The sequence below is a fragment of the Miscanthus floridulus genome, chromosome 5 (assembly GCF_019320115.1).
Source record: "Miscanthus floridulus cultivar M001 chromosome 5, ASM1932011v1, whole genome shotgun sequence".
Classification (NCBI taxonomy): Eukaryota; Viridiplantae; Streptophyta; class Magnoliopsida; order Poales; family Poaceae; genus Miscanthus; species Miscanthus floridulus.
The window spans coordinates 69,689,130-69,707,629 of NC_089584.1; positions in this window are offsets into that span (position 1 = coordinate 69,689,130).

The following is an 18,500-nucleotide window of genomic DNA, read 5'->3' on the forward strand; positions in this document are numbered from 1 at the left end:
GTGGCACCGCCCTACCTAAGGCGGTGACCAGGCGGTGCACCGCCCATGCCGTGGCAGTGTACACCTGACACTCCGGTGCCACCCTCTCTTTCTGCTGTCCTCGGCTAGGGTCAGGTGGGCACCGCCACAGGGGTGGCACTTGTGGCGGTGCCACCCATGCACCTCCACTAGCTCTCCAAGTTACAAACGTTTTCGTGATTCGATCCACGACAACTCGAGCTACTCTCCGCAAGCGATGCTAACTCTTAAAGTGTTTTCTCAAAACATGTTAGAGCTAAGTTAGCATTTCTCAAAATCATTTTCACTAAATATTTTCGCTTGCTCTCCGATTGCACACTAGGCCTAAATGCAATGCATGAAGTCCAACACCTAGTGGCACTAGATGACCGAATTGTCTAGTAGATATCCCCTCTTAATGGTACGGCTATCTATCCTAAATGTGATCACACTCTTTATAGTGTCTTGATTACTGAGACAAAACCCCTATTTATACCTTTACCTTGTTCTCCATAGGGTTTTGTTTTTTCTCTTTCTTATTTTTCAAGTTGAGCACTTGATCATCATCACATATGGCCATCTCATCATTTCATATGATCATCACCATCTCGAGTGCCACCATTGCTCCACACTTGGATTGTACCAACCTAACTCATATCACAACTCATGACAAAGGTTAGTACATAGGTTTCATCAATTATCCAAAATCAAACTAGAGCTTTCACATACATGCAAGGGGAGGGGTGGGGGAGCTCATGAGCAGTTGAGCACCACTGCTCCTTGTATATACTCTCATGTCATACATGTACACTCCTATATATTGTGTACTTGTTTATTTGCACGGAAAAAAAGAAATGAAAAGGAAACTAAAATTAAAAGAGTGGTAATACCAACAAATTGAATACTCCCTCCATGCTGGTAATTCAAGTCGTTTTAGACAGTGACATGGGGTCTCCAAAGCATAACTTTGACTTCTTATTTTTATAAAAATATTTATTGAAAAGTGATATATATACATATTTTTATGAAAATAATTTTCAAGACAAATCTATTCATATGGTTTTCACATTTCTAAACTCAACAACTTAAAAGTTATTTATGATTTATTTTTTCAATGTTTTCATGATTTATATTTCTAATATTTGATCCAAGTTTTATCAAAACGACTTAAATTAAGAGAGGAGGTTTTTACTTAGTTACCTCAAATTACTACTACCACTTACGGTATTTATTACTGGATGCCTGACAGCTTTAACTTTGGGCACTTTCACGCATGCATGTATGTGTGCGCTGCAGCTGCATGCTCTGCAGAGAGATTTACCCCCCACAGGCCACAGGGTGCTGATGTGTTGCTAGCGTAGTAGCACAAGGCTAGAACCGAACGCTGAAACGCATGCATGCACGCACGATGGGCGCACATTATATACTAGGTCATCACCGGCAGCGTGTTGGTTTGGCGTGGGTTATCATCGTAAATTCTTAACCGGAACAATATTTTTCTCTTACACAAATCAACTAGCAGTACTTATTTACGAATCAACAATGATACGAACTAGCCAACCAAACGACTGCCGGTCAGACCGTTATTGGCTACATACGCCAACAGTACACGTAACTGAAACTATGCGAGTAGGTGGCAGTATTTATGATGTATCCCTCCTGACACATGGTGATAGTGCTAGCTTGTTCCCTTGCTCGTATGGTAAATTTCCACTTAAAACAGTATTTTTCTTGCATACTAAACTAGTCAATAGTAATAATTCAAGGTCATATAGGATCTATCAGCAAAAGGCCAGGCTTCGTCTGCTAGAACACCGTACGGAAACCGGCCGGAGCTAGCTGTCATCTCGGCCGGAACCCGGCTGGTGGTGTAGCATTGGTGCTTGGTGCATGCATGCGTGGCCGGGACGGTGGTAGGGTAGGGCGCAGCTAAACATTCGTACTGCCCGACGACGTAATTAAATACTCCATCAGCGACAGCGAGCGAACAGAGCTGCAGATCATCCATAGCGATTTACTGACGAATAAATTAGTTCCGGTACTGAAAAAAAGAAAAGCAACATGTATCATAGGTTTGCGATTCAATAAAATCAAACCTATTTCATATACTATAACACCTTAGTGTTAAACTTGCACTTTACATTTTACATGAGCATAAGCATCACTCATTCATTCATGAGCATTAGCATATGAAATTTCATTTCACTCACTCTATGTTATCACATGTGATGCTTAATTATATATGTATATGCTTGGCTAATGCAAGTGATTGTTGTTTGGTCACTAAAACACCTTAGACACCCTTAGGATGGAAAATGGAACCAAGTTTATAGTCATGAGTTGATCTAAAAAAGCTTCTAAGTGTAGGTATCACTATAGATGTCTTTATTAAGTTGATTGTTTGACATAACTTGACTAATTACTTAGAGAGCTTGCGTGGCAGTGGGTCCTAAATAAAAGTTGTAGTTCATGTCATGTAGACCAAACTTTGTTTAAGGGCCAAGAGCTAAATCAGTGCCTAAGCTGATAAAATAGAGCTCACAAGTTTCAATTTGTTGCTGTTTTGTAACTTGAAATTTTTCTAAGTCTTAAACGGTTCACAGTTTTCATGTAGCCATCTTTGGCAATTTTTAGTTTACAAACCAGTGCGAATTAGACCAAACTCCTTTAAGCAATTTTATAGTACTCACATAGCTCTACACAATGGTGTAATTGGTTTGACAAATTACTACACGGATTAGGAGTAATCGGGGGTAGAAAATATAGCTTCAGTCGTTGTCTCCTCTAACTGAATTGGCTCTGACCGGTTCACCCATCGCGGGCAGTGGCCCGCCCTGCCACGCCAAAGGGAAGGGCACTCGGTCACCCACACCCCCTCGCGCTCACTCATTCTCTCGTTCTCCCTTTCTCTCGCCCGCACTCACCGAAGCGGAGAAAGGCGACGTTGCGCCGCCGTCGCACCTTCACCGGCCCCGCTAGCCACCTACGCCGCAGCGTCGCTCGATTCGTCACGCCCCTAGCTCCGCCGCTTCAAGCGCTACACCATCGACCCACTAGTAGCGCTCCCCGAGCATAGGTAAAGGCCCAATGCGCCATCCTGTGGTCGCCATGGCCTTAGAACGTCGCCGAGCTCGAGCTTGCCGTGGCCAGGCCACTCCGCGCCCGTGCCGCTCCCTCTCTCTATCGTCTAGTAGCCACTAGACCTAGTGGGTGCTGTAGTCGTTGGCCTCTAGCCAATGCCGGCCTCACCGGGGGAAGAACGCGCGTCAACCGCTGTGAGCTGAGAGCGTCGCCGCCATGCGCGCCACCGTGGCCATGCTCGCCTCGTCTTCTCCCCCCTTGCTTTTAGCTGCTAGAGCATCGTCTAGGGGCGGTAAAGCTTCTAGGGCTGACGGATGCCTAATACCGTCGACTGGCTTGCCGGAATGCCGTAGCGCTGCCGTCGCGTTCACGCCGCCGTGCACGTAGCCGTGCCTCGTCGCCGATTCATAAGGCCTCAATCCTAACCCTATATCTTCGCTAGGTCACCATGAAGCCGTAGCCGTGCTCACCCGAGCATGCCATGGCTAGAGCTGGGCGGAGCACCACTGCGCCGCGCCGCCATCCGCCATGAGCGCCGCCACCCTAGCTAGAGGCTACGATAGCTTCAACCATCTAGCTCGATGGATACGGAGTGATGAGAGGAAGCTAATGGTGAAGACTGTGTCGCCGGAGACCTCGCCATCGGTGAGCTTCGCGGCGGTCAACTATGCCCCTGCTTGGGTCAGGCTAACGGGTGGGGTCACGTTGACCGCGGGGCCTAGACGTCAGCGTCTCTCGGTGTACTGCATCGGGTGCGCGTAGCATTTAAATTATTTTGGTATTTTCGGTAAATGATTTCTAGATTTTGATTCAAACTTTAAAAATTCATAACTAATTCTAGTAGTGTTCAAATTAAGTGAACCAAATTTTGTTAGATTCATCTTTATGAGTACTATCTATAAAAAATATGAAACTTTGTATGTGCTATAGTTTTATGCCTTGTTTAAATTATTTTTTTATTCCTATTAATCTTGAAAAATGCATAACTTAAGTTTGGGAGATGCTAAAAATATGATTCCAATTTTGCTAGTCTTGTTTTGGCATGCTAGAGCTAGAAAAAATGTTAAACCTACAGTTGGCTTGCTTGGGAAATAATTTCTTATTTTGGCTTAATTAATTACTAGTTCTTATGAAATTAATTGTGGTAGATTTATGTAACTTATGGACATAATTTAATTTTTATAGTATACTAGTATTAGGAGGAATGTAAGAAAAATATGAAATCTGTTGTTTGACACTTTTCACTACGCTCAACCTATTTAAGTTGTTATAAAGCATGTAACTTGGCATTTTTGTTGAGGCTACTATACATATCCAAATGGCATGAAATTTTAACAGTGGTCTCTTGAGAGCATGTGTGAGCTACTGTAATTTTTCTAGAATTTTGTGTGCACTAGAAGTAGCAGTTCCAATTTTAACCTAGCTGTGCTTAGCAAATCAATAAATGTTTTAAGAAACTGTTAGGGCTTAACCATTATACCTTTAACATGTTGGTGATAAATGAGAGCTATTGGCAGGTTGTGACCAATTTTGATTGGGTGTATGCAGTTATATATTTATTGCTCTATAATTCAATTGCATCTAGTTCTTGAATTGTTTGCTTTGTATGAACCCGATGCTTGTTAAATTAGATGATTAGGCTAATTAAGATAAGTTGCTAGCTGCAGGTGATAGACCTTTTAATGGTGATGAGCAACTCTATCTTAGGTTGCTAGAGCATGGTGAGTGTATATTTCTTGTACTAGAGAAGAGATATACACCTACTCAGTAAAATTTAGTCATAGTATTACCTTGTTATCATGTGGGTTAGAGATGTGTGTGTGTGTGTATATATATATACACACACATTGCACCATATCATCCATATCACTACCTATGCATTCTTTGTCTCTTATTGCGTGTAGGAGGTCTAGCAGCCCATTGCTCCAGAAGGTGAAGAACAGGTCCCTGAAGACTTGCCTCAGTGCCCGGACCATAAGCCCTCAACTTACTTGAAAGGCAAGCCTTGAATCATTATGAGCCTCCTATGTTTTATAAATTTCAACTTGAGTCTTTTATGTTTGATGCATTAGGTTATATGAGTTGATTGGAAACATTTGATGCATATAATTTCCTTTTCTAGAAATATACCTTGAACCCTATGTAGGTACATGATCGAATATATGCTTAGCCATGCTTAGCTCGGTAGAAGCTGGGTGATTTCCTATCACCTGCGAGATATATGTGGACCTCGGATCATGGTTGGCTATATTTGGTATCATGAAAAAGAACCATGTGATAATATAAATGGAGGCCGGACGGAGTCTATATGGTAGGTGGATTCATGTGATTCCATCTGTGCCAATTAAGGACTGCATCGTTAGAGGGCCTCTTATGCTTTTGAATGCAACCTCTCACTTAGCTGGCTAGATAACTCGTTCTGACCGTGAAGCCAAGTAGCTCAACTCAAGCTAGGAGTCGTTCTGTCCAAGTGCACACACTGGATGGTAGTAAGGATATGTGGGGAGCTAGACATAAGCACAAGGGTAGGCTAGGCCAGACCGTCCTGGTAGCTAGTTGTCCCAGATTATGTGGCGCTGATCGAACCCGCGACATGTATACCTGAGTTGTAACAAAGGTGACCTAAGACTATCTTGACGTAGGTATGTCTGGGTTTGTGTTAGGATTTTTGCCTAGCTGGTTGCAATCGATTCGAATCACCGTCTCTCCTGGATAATGAGAAACTTCACTGAGCTCCTTCATCGTAGTAACTTGCTGGATTGTGATGGTTATGACGAATATAAAAATATTACAACAGATATGGTTACTACTGATTGCTTTAGATTAAATCAAGTGATTGCTATAGTATAGGTGCTAACCTAGATGTGCTTAAGTTTAATAAGTATAACTGGTTGCTGGAATAACTAAACAGATCAAAACATGTATTACTTCAGCTTTTATGCAAAATGATGTCAAGCCAACTCTACTTATAAAGCCCTGCATGATCTTTGGTATCACTTTATTTTTGTTTCATGATGGGTAAGTCTAGCTGAGTACCTTCTCGTATGCAGGGTTTACTTCCCACTTGTTGTAGATGGTACTGTATACCATGGGTAATGCAAGAATTGCTTCTCTCCCACCATAGACGAGGAGTAAGGCCATGGGCAAGGCTCTTCTATGTTGTCTTATCTACGATACTTTTGTTGGACTTGATCACAAACTAGCATGTATTTGAACAAGTGTGTGTGATGATGGTTTTAAAACTATCTTGCTTCCGCTACTACATTTGAACTTGGGTTGCAATAACTCTTCGTACTCTGATGTATGTTGAACTACTATTGACATAGAATTTTGTCCTGTGCTGAGGACACACATAGCAAGCCAGAAGGGTCCGCTCGATGGAGCAGGCGATCCACCTAGCTTCAGCATAAGGGTGGTCAATCCTGTGCACTCCTCCCGAGACGTGCCAGTTAATTTGACCCTGCAATTGACAATGAGAGAAAGCTTATCAGTAATTAAGGGCGGAACATGCCGGTGTTGCTAGACAGTCCCGAATGTGCAGCTCTAAGAGCTGATATGAAAGGAGATCGGCTAAATAGCCGATTCCAGCATATTCATAAGAATAAATCGGTTAAAGCTCATAGGGTTGTGTAAGAAGAATCGGTTATCATTATGAATGTCGTTGTTTAAACAAATACTGGTCACTAGCAAAAAGATAGCCACAGTAATTAGTTCATGCTAAGCCAATGACTACAAGTAACCAAACTCCTTTATAAAAGAAACAGTTCATCAACATTCAACCATTTAATAGAAATAAATCTAATGAACATATTAGATCTCATCTATTGCTATGACCAGTGGAGCATGAGACAGAATCATGTAGGCCATAGAAACAATAATAGACTCGACGACCCTAACTTATTACTAATATCAGTGGGGCATGAGGTAGAATTATGCAGGATGTAATACAGTAATAAGATCATGGGGCTAACACATCTTTCAACCTATCTCTACTTTAATGATCTCGTGATGCGAATTGTTCATGAAAGCGCTCGATATTGGCTAAAATGACCGATTCAGACATAGCGCACAGTTAAGGTCATGCCCTCTCAAGAATAGATCTACCAAATAATAATCCTTACTCCATGGTGCTAATAGTGGGGTGTGAGGCAGAATCACACAGGCCATGATAACGGGCCATGGAACAGTTTTCGCTAACCAATAGATCTACTCAAGTTCAAACATGCCTTAACCGCACACTATGCATGATCAAAATTGATGTAAAATATCTGATAAAACATAACTCATCATTTAAAGTATAGATTAGATCAGTTTTAGATTAACAAACAATGGGTTAAAAAGGAGTTCCGATGTCTCGCGCTTTAACTGACTTGGAGAGTTCACTATGGTCATATCGGATGTGTTCGGTATTCATACCGGACGTGTCTGGTATGGATGACCAGAGGCCAACGGCTACCTTGAGGGTCGGGAGTTCCAACGGTCGGAAGTTCTAGCATGAGTCAGGAGTTTTGACACCTCACATACTTTAACTCAGTTACATGGTTTTCAAATATGCTGAGGGTTGGGAGTTCCGACGTGAGTCGAGAGTTTTGACTGTCGGGAGTTCTGGCATTCATCGGGAGTTCCGATGCCTCACATAGACACTGTAACTTAGTTACCATTGGTGCAGTGTAAGTCATCCGGACATGTCCGGTATGGCAACGGCTATAAAATGGATAGTTTTCCCAAGGGGGCTATAAATACCGCCAAGCCTCCACCTTTGGAGGCTGCTGATTCTGCTGATACACATACACATTTTGAGCCTTGCCAACTCTCCCAAACCCTCTCTTAGTGAGTGTGTGATCCAAGTAGCAAAATCCATTCGTGGGTTAAGAGAGAATTTGAAAAAGAGATCAAGCCACCACTTGTGTACTTGTGCATATTGTCTATTTCATGATTTGCATTTGTTACTCTTGAACTCTTCAGTCCTAGACGGTTAGGCGTCGCCAGAGAGCACCCAAGAGATTGTGGTGTGCCTCAAAAAGTTTGTAATGGTCGATTTCGCCGCCTCAGAATCAACTAGTGGAAGGAGGAAAAGGAGTTGAAAAAGACTCTGGCTAGAGTGACCTTCGTGGTATCCTCTAGGGCTGACCTTCACTGGGTCACCCGTAGCTCCCTCAATGGAGTGTAGGACTGGAACGAGTCCAAACTTTGGTAAAACAAATATCATGTCTCAATTCGCATTTCATTCGATATTTGTGTTGCTCTTGCTCTTGTGCAGGTTATTTGTGTATATTGTCATATCTAGTAGGTACCTGTAATTTGATTTGAAGTTAGAAATTGAAAGAAGCAAGTTTAGGGTTGTTCTACTGAAACCGTGTATACCGGACATGTCATGTATAGCTACCGGACACGTCCGGTATTGATCACTATGCCAGGCTATTCTACAAAACACGTCCATACCGGACACGTCCGGTATACCTACCGAACACGTCCGGTATTTCCTGCCTGTGCTGAATATATTCATTCTCTGTTCTAACTTTGTATTATAGGGTTTTAACTTCTATATATATTCTTTATACCTTGTTTACTCTATGGCTAACTTGTGAGGGGTGGTACTACACTTAATTTAGAGTTTTCATTTTGGAAACTCTCTTTACTAATCGTTTCCGCATTTAAAAGTGTTAATTTTCAAAAATGCCTATTCACCCCCCCTCTAGGCGGCATCCTAGGTCCTTTCAATTGGTATTAGAGCGAGGTTCTCACCTAAAGCTTCACTACCGTGAGAAAAAGGATGTCGACGCCTATCGAGTTGGAGCTAGTGCTTCTCCAAAATGATGGTTCAAACTTTATACCTTGGTCAATTCATGTACTCAATGCTTTTAGGCATATTAGTCCTCTTGTTGAGCATATTGTGGATGCAAGCATAACTCTTCTTATAGTTGATTGGAGCAACTACAAAAATTTGTCAAAAGAGGAGATATGTGTGCAACTCAATGCTCAAGCTATTAATGTCATTTTGAGTACATTAAGTGTAGAGGTTCAAGATGAGGCAATCTTCAATGGACAACCACCTCCGGAGAGTGCTCATCTCATTTGGACTAGACTTTTTGATTTATACGGAAAATCCAAATGTGATGATGCATTTGAGATCTAGTCAATGGAAAGTATGTCCATTGTGTCTTCATGTAGCGAAGAAGCCTCACAAGACCTTAAGAGCGCTGAGCCAGAGCAAGAAGTGCAAGCAGTGCATGACTTACTGTCTGCCTGCACATACCGGATGTGTGCCTACCGGACGTGTTCGGTATGGCCAAGGTAGCAGAACAGCAAATAGCTATTTGCAATGATGCTCAAGCCCGATGGCGACCAAGTGATGAGTCAACCTCAGTATCTCAAGATACTCATCACTTGTGTCTCATGGCCAAGAAAAGCAAGAAAAGAGTAATAAGAAAGATCAAGAAAAGGAGAAAGCACAAGTAGATGATCAAGATGAGAGTGATGTTGAAGTTGAAGACAACTACAACCTTGATCATCTCAACCGCAAAGACAAGTTCATCATCATGAAGATAGTTGAAAAGAATGATGATCTTGAAGAAGAGATTGAGAAGCAAGAGCAATCACTTCAAAAGCAAGAATTGTTTCTCATCTCCAAGATGGAAGAACTAAAGGCTCTAAGTGAAAGGTATGAAAAATTGTCAATTGAGCATGTTTTAGTTACTAACTCCTCTTCTAGTGTTTCACAACTAGAGAAGGAAAACTTTGAGCTCAAGGCAAGGCTAGATGAACTATCAAGCAAGTATAATGTGCTACAAGCAAACTATGTTCATCTAAAGTGCTCTCATGATGAAGTAGTAGAATCAAGCATCATGCTTGAGGTAGCTCATGAGGTTGTGATCACATTAGTAAAATTTTCTCAACCTCTCACACATTCACTCACTAGTACACCATATCAATTAAATATTTCTTGTATTAATGAGTGTGCTCCTCAAGCAAGCCAATCTTCGATTGAGCTAAATCTTATAGAAAACTTAGAGCTCAAAGAAGAGGTGAAAAGGTTAGAGAAAGATATGATTTGGTTGAAGGGTAGGGAGAAAGCACAACCTTCTCAAGATAACCGTGATAACATGGTGAAGAAGCTTGAGAAGGGTTCAAACCTTGCTTCATCCAAAGCCCAACAAAAGAATCACATTTCAAGTAAGGCCAACACAACCAAGAGCAAGAAACATGGAAAAAGGTTATGCTATGGTTGTGGATTATATGGACATGACTGGACAATGTGTCAACATAAGAATTGGTTTGACAAGTGTGAAGTGGCCGAACAAAAGGCCTAAAATAAGTTGGCCAACCAAAAGAAAAGTGATGGACAAAGCGCTTGTCTCATGAGCAAGAAATTGGGGCATCCTACCAAGAAATGCCCAATGTACAAAGAGGCAAGAAAGGAAGCCCAAGTTGCAACAAGAAGATGCTATGGATGCAATGAGATGGGCCACAAGGTTGATAGATGTCCATACAAGCAAAACAAACATAGAGCAAACAAAGGTCGCATGTGCTATGCTTGTAGAAGAAAGGGGCATCTAAGCTATGAATGCCCAAATGGTAACGCTCCTAAGCCAAACATATCTATTTATAATGATAAGCTTAGGAAGACCACAAATGGAGTTAGCACTAGCAAGGTGATGTGTTCACCACAAACTAGTGCTAAAGCCATTTGGGTGTCTAAGCACTTGTTGACTAACCGAAAAGGACCCAACAAGAGTTGGATACCAAAGTGTGCTTAGGTTAATGATGTAGGTACTTAGTGATGAGATGTAGGCTTTGGGGTGGTTGAGCAAGCAATTTGATTATATTTACTCAATCTATCAACCAATTCTTATCATAATCTCTTATATGGTTGACCCAAAGATAATTCAATGAATATATCATATATTTCATTCGCACCATTGGTAACAAGTACCTAAACCTTATAGGATAGCCACCTTGTTCATTTTGTGTTCAATAGTTCACAAATAGGCATATTTGTGAAATATTGAAAGTGGCTAATTGAAAAGTATTTTATTTTGCCATATGATGCTTTTAATAGCTCTCCAGTAGAGCAATTCATTTGTTGAGATGCAGGTATATAATAAATAATAGAGCTAAATGAAGAATCACAAACAGCGAATTAATTAGTTCTGTCCTGCCCCTATCGGACGTGTCTGGTATTACTATCGGACGTGTCCAGTATGGCCAGGGACAGAAAGAAAGTGTTTCTATTCTATGTATTCCGGACGTGTCCGGTATTATAGGAACCAGAACACTAACTGAATTGCAACTGAGTCTGTAATCCATATATTTTCATATATCCTCAATTTACTCAGAAGCTTGTGGTTTACCAAATCTAAGTGGATTGTGAGCATCTCTTAAACTCAATTTTAGATAAGGCAATTTATTTGGTTTATGGTCAAAATGGAAAATTGGCTCCCAATTTCTTAATAGAATGAAGTGCTAGTTGAAAGTCTTATAAATTACTTAAAGCACTTATTTAGGGGGAGCTCAGTTTCTATTTTGCACCTTGTAGACTAACAAACTTATCTAGCATTCTTTGTAGTCCTTTGGATGAAAGATTGATTTAGTATCTAGCATGATTATTTGGCAACTAAGGTCAACATAAAGACTATCATGCTATATATCTTCTTAGTGGAATTCTTGTGGGCTCAAGGCAAAGGTATGTGTTTACATGCATGCATTGTAAGTGCATCTAAGGCCCTTTATATGTTAGAATGTGCATTTGTGTGACATAGAAGAGATATTTTTCAAAACCCATAACTAGCATGTGTAGGTGGTGTGAATTTGAAAAACTATTTGAATCTTGGTCTTTGTGACCTAGCCTTGTCATGTGATAATTATAGCTCTCCTTGATTGTTTGATTGGCTAATTACACATGACATGGCTTTCTTAAGTCCACAATCTACTATGTCTCACAATATCTCTCTCAAGTAATCAAAATCTATATATGCCAAATATTTGAAAAAGAGAAGTGATACTCATGGCATTTGGATAAGAAAAGTAATTACACCTTATTTAGATCAAGGACATACATGTTTTTGGATCAAGAAATGATAGAGAAGGGGATTGGAATTGAGTGAATGAAATTTGGAAAAAGATCAGCCAGCCCGCAAATACCGGACGTGTCTGGTATGAGCGAGATTATAAAAATAGTCGGTACCCCTTCGGCCAAGTTAGGTTATTCATCTTCCAACCAACCCAACCGCCTCTCCTCGACCTTCATTGGCAATTTCAAGTTTCCACTGTGAAAAGGAAGAGAGGGAGATTGGATTAGAGGAGATTTGCATCAAGATCGAAGACTCCGGGACTTGGATTTCCAATCGTATCTTCATTTACTCTCTTAAGGTACCCTAATCCTGGACCTCATCTGATCTAACCAGTTAGTGCATGATTTTGAAATCTCTTTGGTAGAGATGCTACATTACCTGTCTAGAAGCAATACCTAGAGTTTGGATTGGATTGGTTGAAGATTGAGCCAAGAACCCCTGTTAGGGTTGCTGTCTGCGCATATCGGACGTGTCCGGTATGGGACAATAGAGCAGATTTTGCTCCCTTATTTCAATCTTCTCAGTGGTTGATTCTTAGGACTAAGTTTAATTGTCTATTGTGTTTTGTGAACCTTTTGACCTAGTTTGGTTAAGGTGATTACAATGCACGGGACAATTATTCTTCTTTCTATATATCAACTAAAATAAGCTATCGTTTGGGCATGTATCTAAAATTCCTTGCAAATCTTTGGATACAGGACGACAGCTATGAGTGGAAGATAGGAGCCTAGGTCCAAGCATAGGCATGATCCAAAACTAGAAAAACACAAGAAGGCAAGACAAGAAATGCATCCTAGATATAGTCAGCAGGAGCAAGGGACTCTCTAGGGCTACTAGGGGTGATCCACAATACAAAGAGGAAGACAATAGTTCTTCCTCTAACACAGATACATTGTTGTATAAAACAATCTAGTTCAAGCACAAGACAACAATATAAATGGAATTCATGCAAAGGCTTATTTATTGTGGGATTTCCACGTTCTATGTGAAAGCAAGCTCATAAGAATTAATTAATGAGACATGAGGGATTGCATATGAAATGGTCTCATATTTGAAGCTTGCTAAATTGAAATGAAAAAGATAACAATACAAATGAATGGTTGATTCAACACAAGATGTGACTTGATAGCTTGAGATGGTGAAGATAGCAAGGAAAGGCTTCGAGGTACTAAGCAAGGGTGAAAGCCAAGCGATGGCTTGGCGGCCGAAGAACCTAGCTAGGGTGAAGAAGGAAGTACTTGCATTTAGTTGAGGTACTAATCAAGCTACGATAGTCATATTGATGTGGAGGATCAAATCTATGTTGGACAAAGTGTTTGAAGTGACTTGATGCATTTGGAGTTATTAATATTTGATGAATGGAATCAAGTCATGTGCTCAAGATGGCTATGCTCAAGTGACAAGATCAATATCAACATGTTGGCACCCTTACTTGATGAAGATTGAAAGAGACAACATTAATTCAAAAGAGGTCAACTCAAGCGGTATAAATTCATTTTCCTTTAATCTTGAGTTTAATAGGTATGCCATACTATTAAGAGGGATGCATCATGTTGATAGATGATGTTTCATAAGTGCTCAAGCCAACCCATGTGAGTTTTGAGTATTTGAGAGACAAAAGAGCTAACTGATTTCTTGCAGGTCTAGCAATACCGGACGTGTCTGGTATTTGCCCAGCAATGGTAAAATTGTTGTTCTCGGGTTGGTTCGTCGGGAGTTCTGACGGTCGGGAGTTCCTGCAAAGTTCAAGAGTTCTAACATCTCGCGCTTTAACTGACTTTGAGAGTTCACTGTGGTCATACCGGACGTGTCCAGTATGGACGACCAGAGGCCAACGGCTGGTTTTCAAATGCCTTGAGAGTCGAGAGTTCCGACGTAAGTCGGGAGTTTCAACGGTCGGAAGTTCTAGCATGAGTCGGGAGTTCCAACACCTCACATACTTTAACTCAGTTACATGGTTTTTAAATATGCTAAGGGTTGGGAGTTCTGACGTGAGTCAGGAGTTCCGACTATCGGGAGTTCGGGCATTCATCGGGAGTTCTGACGCCTCATATTGACACTATAACTTAGTTATCGTTGGCGCAGTATAAGTCATACCGGACGTGTCCGGTATGCATACCAGACATGTTTGGTATGGCAACGGCTATAAAAGGGCTAGCTTTTCCAAGGGGGCTATAAATACCCTCAAGCCTCCATCTTTGGAGGCTGCTGATTCTGCTAATACACATACACGTTTTGAGCCTTGCCAACTCTCCCAAACCCTCTCTTAGTGAGTGTGTGATCCAAATAGCAAAATCCATTTGTGGGTTAAGAGAGAATTTGAAAAAGAGAGCAAGCCACCACTTGAGCACTTGTGCATATTGTCTATTTTGTGATTCGCATTTGTTACTCTTGGACTCTTCAGTCCTAGATGGTTAGGCGTCGCCGAAGAGCACCCGAGAGATTGTGGTGTGCCTCGGAAAGTTTGTAACGGTCGATTCCGCCACCTCGGAATCAACTAGTGGAAGGAGGAAAAGGAGTTGGAAAAGACTTCGGCTTGAGTGACCCTCGTGGTATCCTCTAGGGCTAACCTTCGCTGGGTCGCCCGCAATCCCCTCAACGGAGAGTAGGACTCGAACGAGTCTGAACTTCGGTAAAACAAATATCGTGTCTCAATTCGCATTTCATTCGATATTTGTGTTGCTCTTTCTCTTGTGCAGGTTATCTATGTATATTGTCATATCTAGTAGGTACCTGCAATTTAATTTGAAGTTAGAAATCAAAAGAAGCAAGTTTAGGGCTATTCCACTAAAACCGTGTATACCGGACACGTCCTGTATAGCTACCGGACACGTCCCGTATTGATCACTGTGTCAGGCTGTTCTATAGAACACGTCCATACCGGACACGTCCGGTATTTCCTGCCTGTGTTGAATATATTCATTCTCTGTTCTAACTTTGTATTGCAGGGTTGTAACTTCTATATATATTCTTAATACCTTGTTTACTCTGTGGCTAACCTTGTGAGGGGTGGTACTACACTTAATTTAGAGTTTTCATTTTGGAAACTCTCTTTACTAATCGTTTCCGCATTAAAAAGTGTTAATTTTCAGAAACGCCTATTCACCCCCCCTCTAGGCGGCATCCTAGGTCCTTTCAAAAGGATATACGGCCGATCTAGATCAATCCCAGTCGGGTGAAGTGATATTGCTGTAATTAAATAAATAATGAAAGTAATAAGCAATATCAGTAACTTAATGAATCTATCCGAAGGACCGCCACCCTTAGATAGAGTTGATAACTTGACCTTGATCTAGTTCATGCAGTGGGGGTCGACCGGATCGATGCAGCCATACTTGAACTAGGCAAGAATCGATAACTAACTTATACCAGAGTCGTAGTGGAGGTCGACCGGATCGATGCTGCCATACGAATAGAGGTATAAGCCATGACGATACTTACAACAAGCAGTGGAGGTCGACCGGATCGATGCAACCGTACTTACTGAAGAACTCGCCGAGATCTACTCTACTCCTACTCCTAAGGGGTGGCCGGAGCCAAAAAAGTAAATGACTTGTATATTGGATTGATTGTGTGTTTTACAATAGTGGGGGTTTGGTATTTATACCCGAAACCTACGCGCGACTCCTATCTAAGCACGACTCATCACTATCTTTGGCCCTATGAGAAAACATTCCTAATTTAAGATAACTTGGACTCTAATCTTTCCCTTTTTGTAGAGTCCAACATGTTTTCTCCTGGCGCTGATCGTAGCCCTTGCCGTCATCTGCTGGCGTTACCTGAAGAAAGCCAATGCCAGTGCTATATTCGAATCAGCTAATTTCGATCTGCACACAATTGCTTCTTTGATGACATGATCTTGGGAGCTTTTAAATCCTTGCGAGACTCCTTCCAAATTTTGGTGTAAACAACTACTTATGAACTTATGTAACATATGGCTTGTATGTTGAATCATGTACGATCTTGGTTGTATGTTGGGGATTATTCGAGATCCTTCGTGATACTCGATGGACTACCTGGTTTATATGGGCTCAAGTATGACAGAGCGACCACGCCGATGGTTACCATTGTACTTGTGCTCTTGTAAATTGATCGGTTCTGCCACATATACATACTCCAATGGATCGTAAACCAGAGACTTCATTATGATCTGAGGCAAACTTAAACTTATTAATGGTATAGTAATAGAAGGAACACGAGAAGAAACATCAGAGAAAGTAGAGACATTCTTACAGTAAAGTTGTCGGCACTAGAGATAGTGCAAAAGTAGACGAAGCAAACCGTCAATGGAGACCCGCGAACACCACCGTCGAGGAAGCTAGATTTAACCGTCATGACTATGTTTCCCAAAAATCTGATACTGCCCTTATCCATGCAGGACACGAGGGGATGTAGGCTTTGGAGACCTGCTCTTCCGGCGCTGATCCATGCATAGACACGAGGGGATATAGGCTTTGGAGACCTGTTCTCCCGGAGCTGATGACACATCGGTGATGGGGTGGGGAAGATGGAGACGACGCAACACGTACAGAGGTAATCACATATATGGTATAATAACACATGTATCATAAATATATATGTCCACTATATCGAAAGAAATTTATGTAAACATAGAAGAAGTTATTTTTTTTAGATAATGGAAGGGGTTCCGGCCTCTACAAAATAGCTATATTATATACTCCTACCTATCTTATCTACGGAGTATAAGTGTCAGCCTGGCCTTGGCCGTATGACAGTGACACATGCTGCTCCCATGATTAACTTCGTTCCAGTACTGTTTATTGGGATCGATCGGAGTTTCTTCGTCCTCTCCTATAGTCCTATCTTGCGTTGTACCGTGCACTTCAATTTTGTTGCCATGGACTATTTGGTGATTAAAAAAACCCACAAAAATTCACTGTATGGATAGAAAATAATGCATGCTGCAAAACTACAATGATTTATTTATATAGATCCTAGTAACCCAGCATAAAAATTGGTTGCCAACGTTTTCGTTTTGTACTGTACCACGCACCAATGCAGGTGTTTATTGTGGCTGCCTCGTACTAGCAGGCAGGAGATATTTACAGATAAAGTTATTAGGAATATAGGATGGATATGTAGAGAGGGGACCAAATTAAATCAATATATGAGGGTTGTAGCCCTGCTGCTACTGTGTCATCATTTTGTAGCTACAGTCGTGGTAGATCTAAATAGTAACTGCGGGGCTAACTGACAAATTAAATAAAATACTCTCCTGGTCCTAAGATAAATCAATTTATATAATCATCTTGAGTTAAGCTATCTCAGATTTGACCTACTTGACAGAAAAAAGTATAACAGTATTATGACACCGAATAAGAACATTATGAAAATATATTCTCATGATGTATCTAGTGATACTAATTTGGTATCATAAATATGGGTCTTCTTTTCTATATTATTTTGTCAAAGTTAAAATAGTTTGACATAGGACAACTCTAGAGGTTGATTTAATGGGATGGAGGGAGTACATTCTTGTATGTACTGCTAAATATATATGGACCCGTTTGGATCCCATGAGCTAACAACTAAAATTAGCTAGCTCTAGTTACATTCATCCTAACATTTAATGGGTGGCTAATTTTTAGTCAAGTACAACTAGCTAACAGTGGTTAATAGTTTAGTGCTAGCTAGGGATATATGCACATTTTAGGCTAGAAACCAAATATGTATGGGCTAATATTTAGATGGCTAATTTTTAGCTAGTTAACTTTTAGTGTCGACCAATAATTAGACTTAGCTGATCCAAACAGGTCCTAAACCATCTATACATTTTCTTATTTTCAACTTCCATAAGGTTTTGCGATCGACAATTATATTTCTCCAACCATTTCTCAAATTGACTTCATTAGTGGCACGGATGAGTTTTGATCCATCTTATGTAGCAGCTTTTCGTAGTTAAAGAAAAAATGATGGCATATATCATTGCAAAATATGCTCCAAACTAAGCATAAGTGTTTCTCTTGTTTGAACAATTATCAATTTACCAATAACTGCGACTCGCTGCAAAATGCCTCAAATTAAATATAATTGTATCTTCTTTGAAGAGTAATCGATTGATTGAGTAGGTTCAGTGTTGCGTTCCTGTACTTTACACTATAGATACTACAGATTCAGTGATTCATTGATAAAGGACTTACTAGTCAATCATGTTAGGTTGATCTCCACCAAGTCGGCCCAACGACCAACTTGGGTCCTGATCCACGCCCTAATCGGTGGCGTCCAACCAAATCATGGTTGGTGGACCCCGTCGCACTGCGCTATATAAAGAACTGGGGACCGGCGGCTCACGGTACGAGGTTCACCGGTTTTGCCAAAGCACCCCACCGA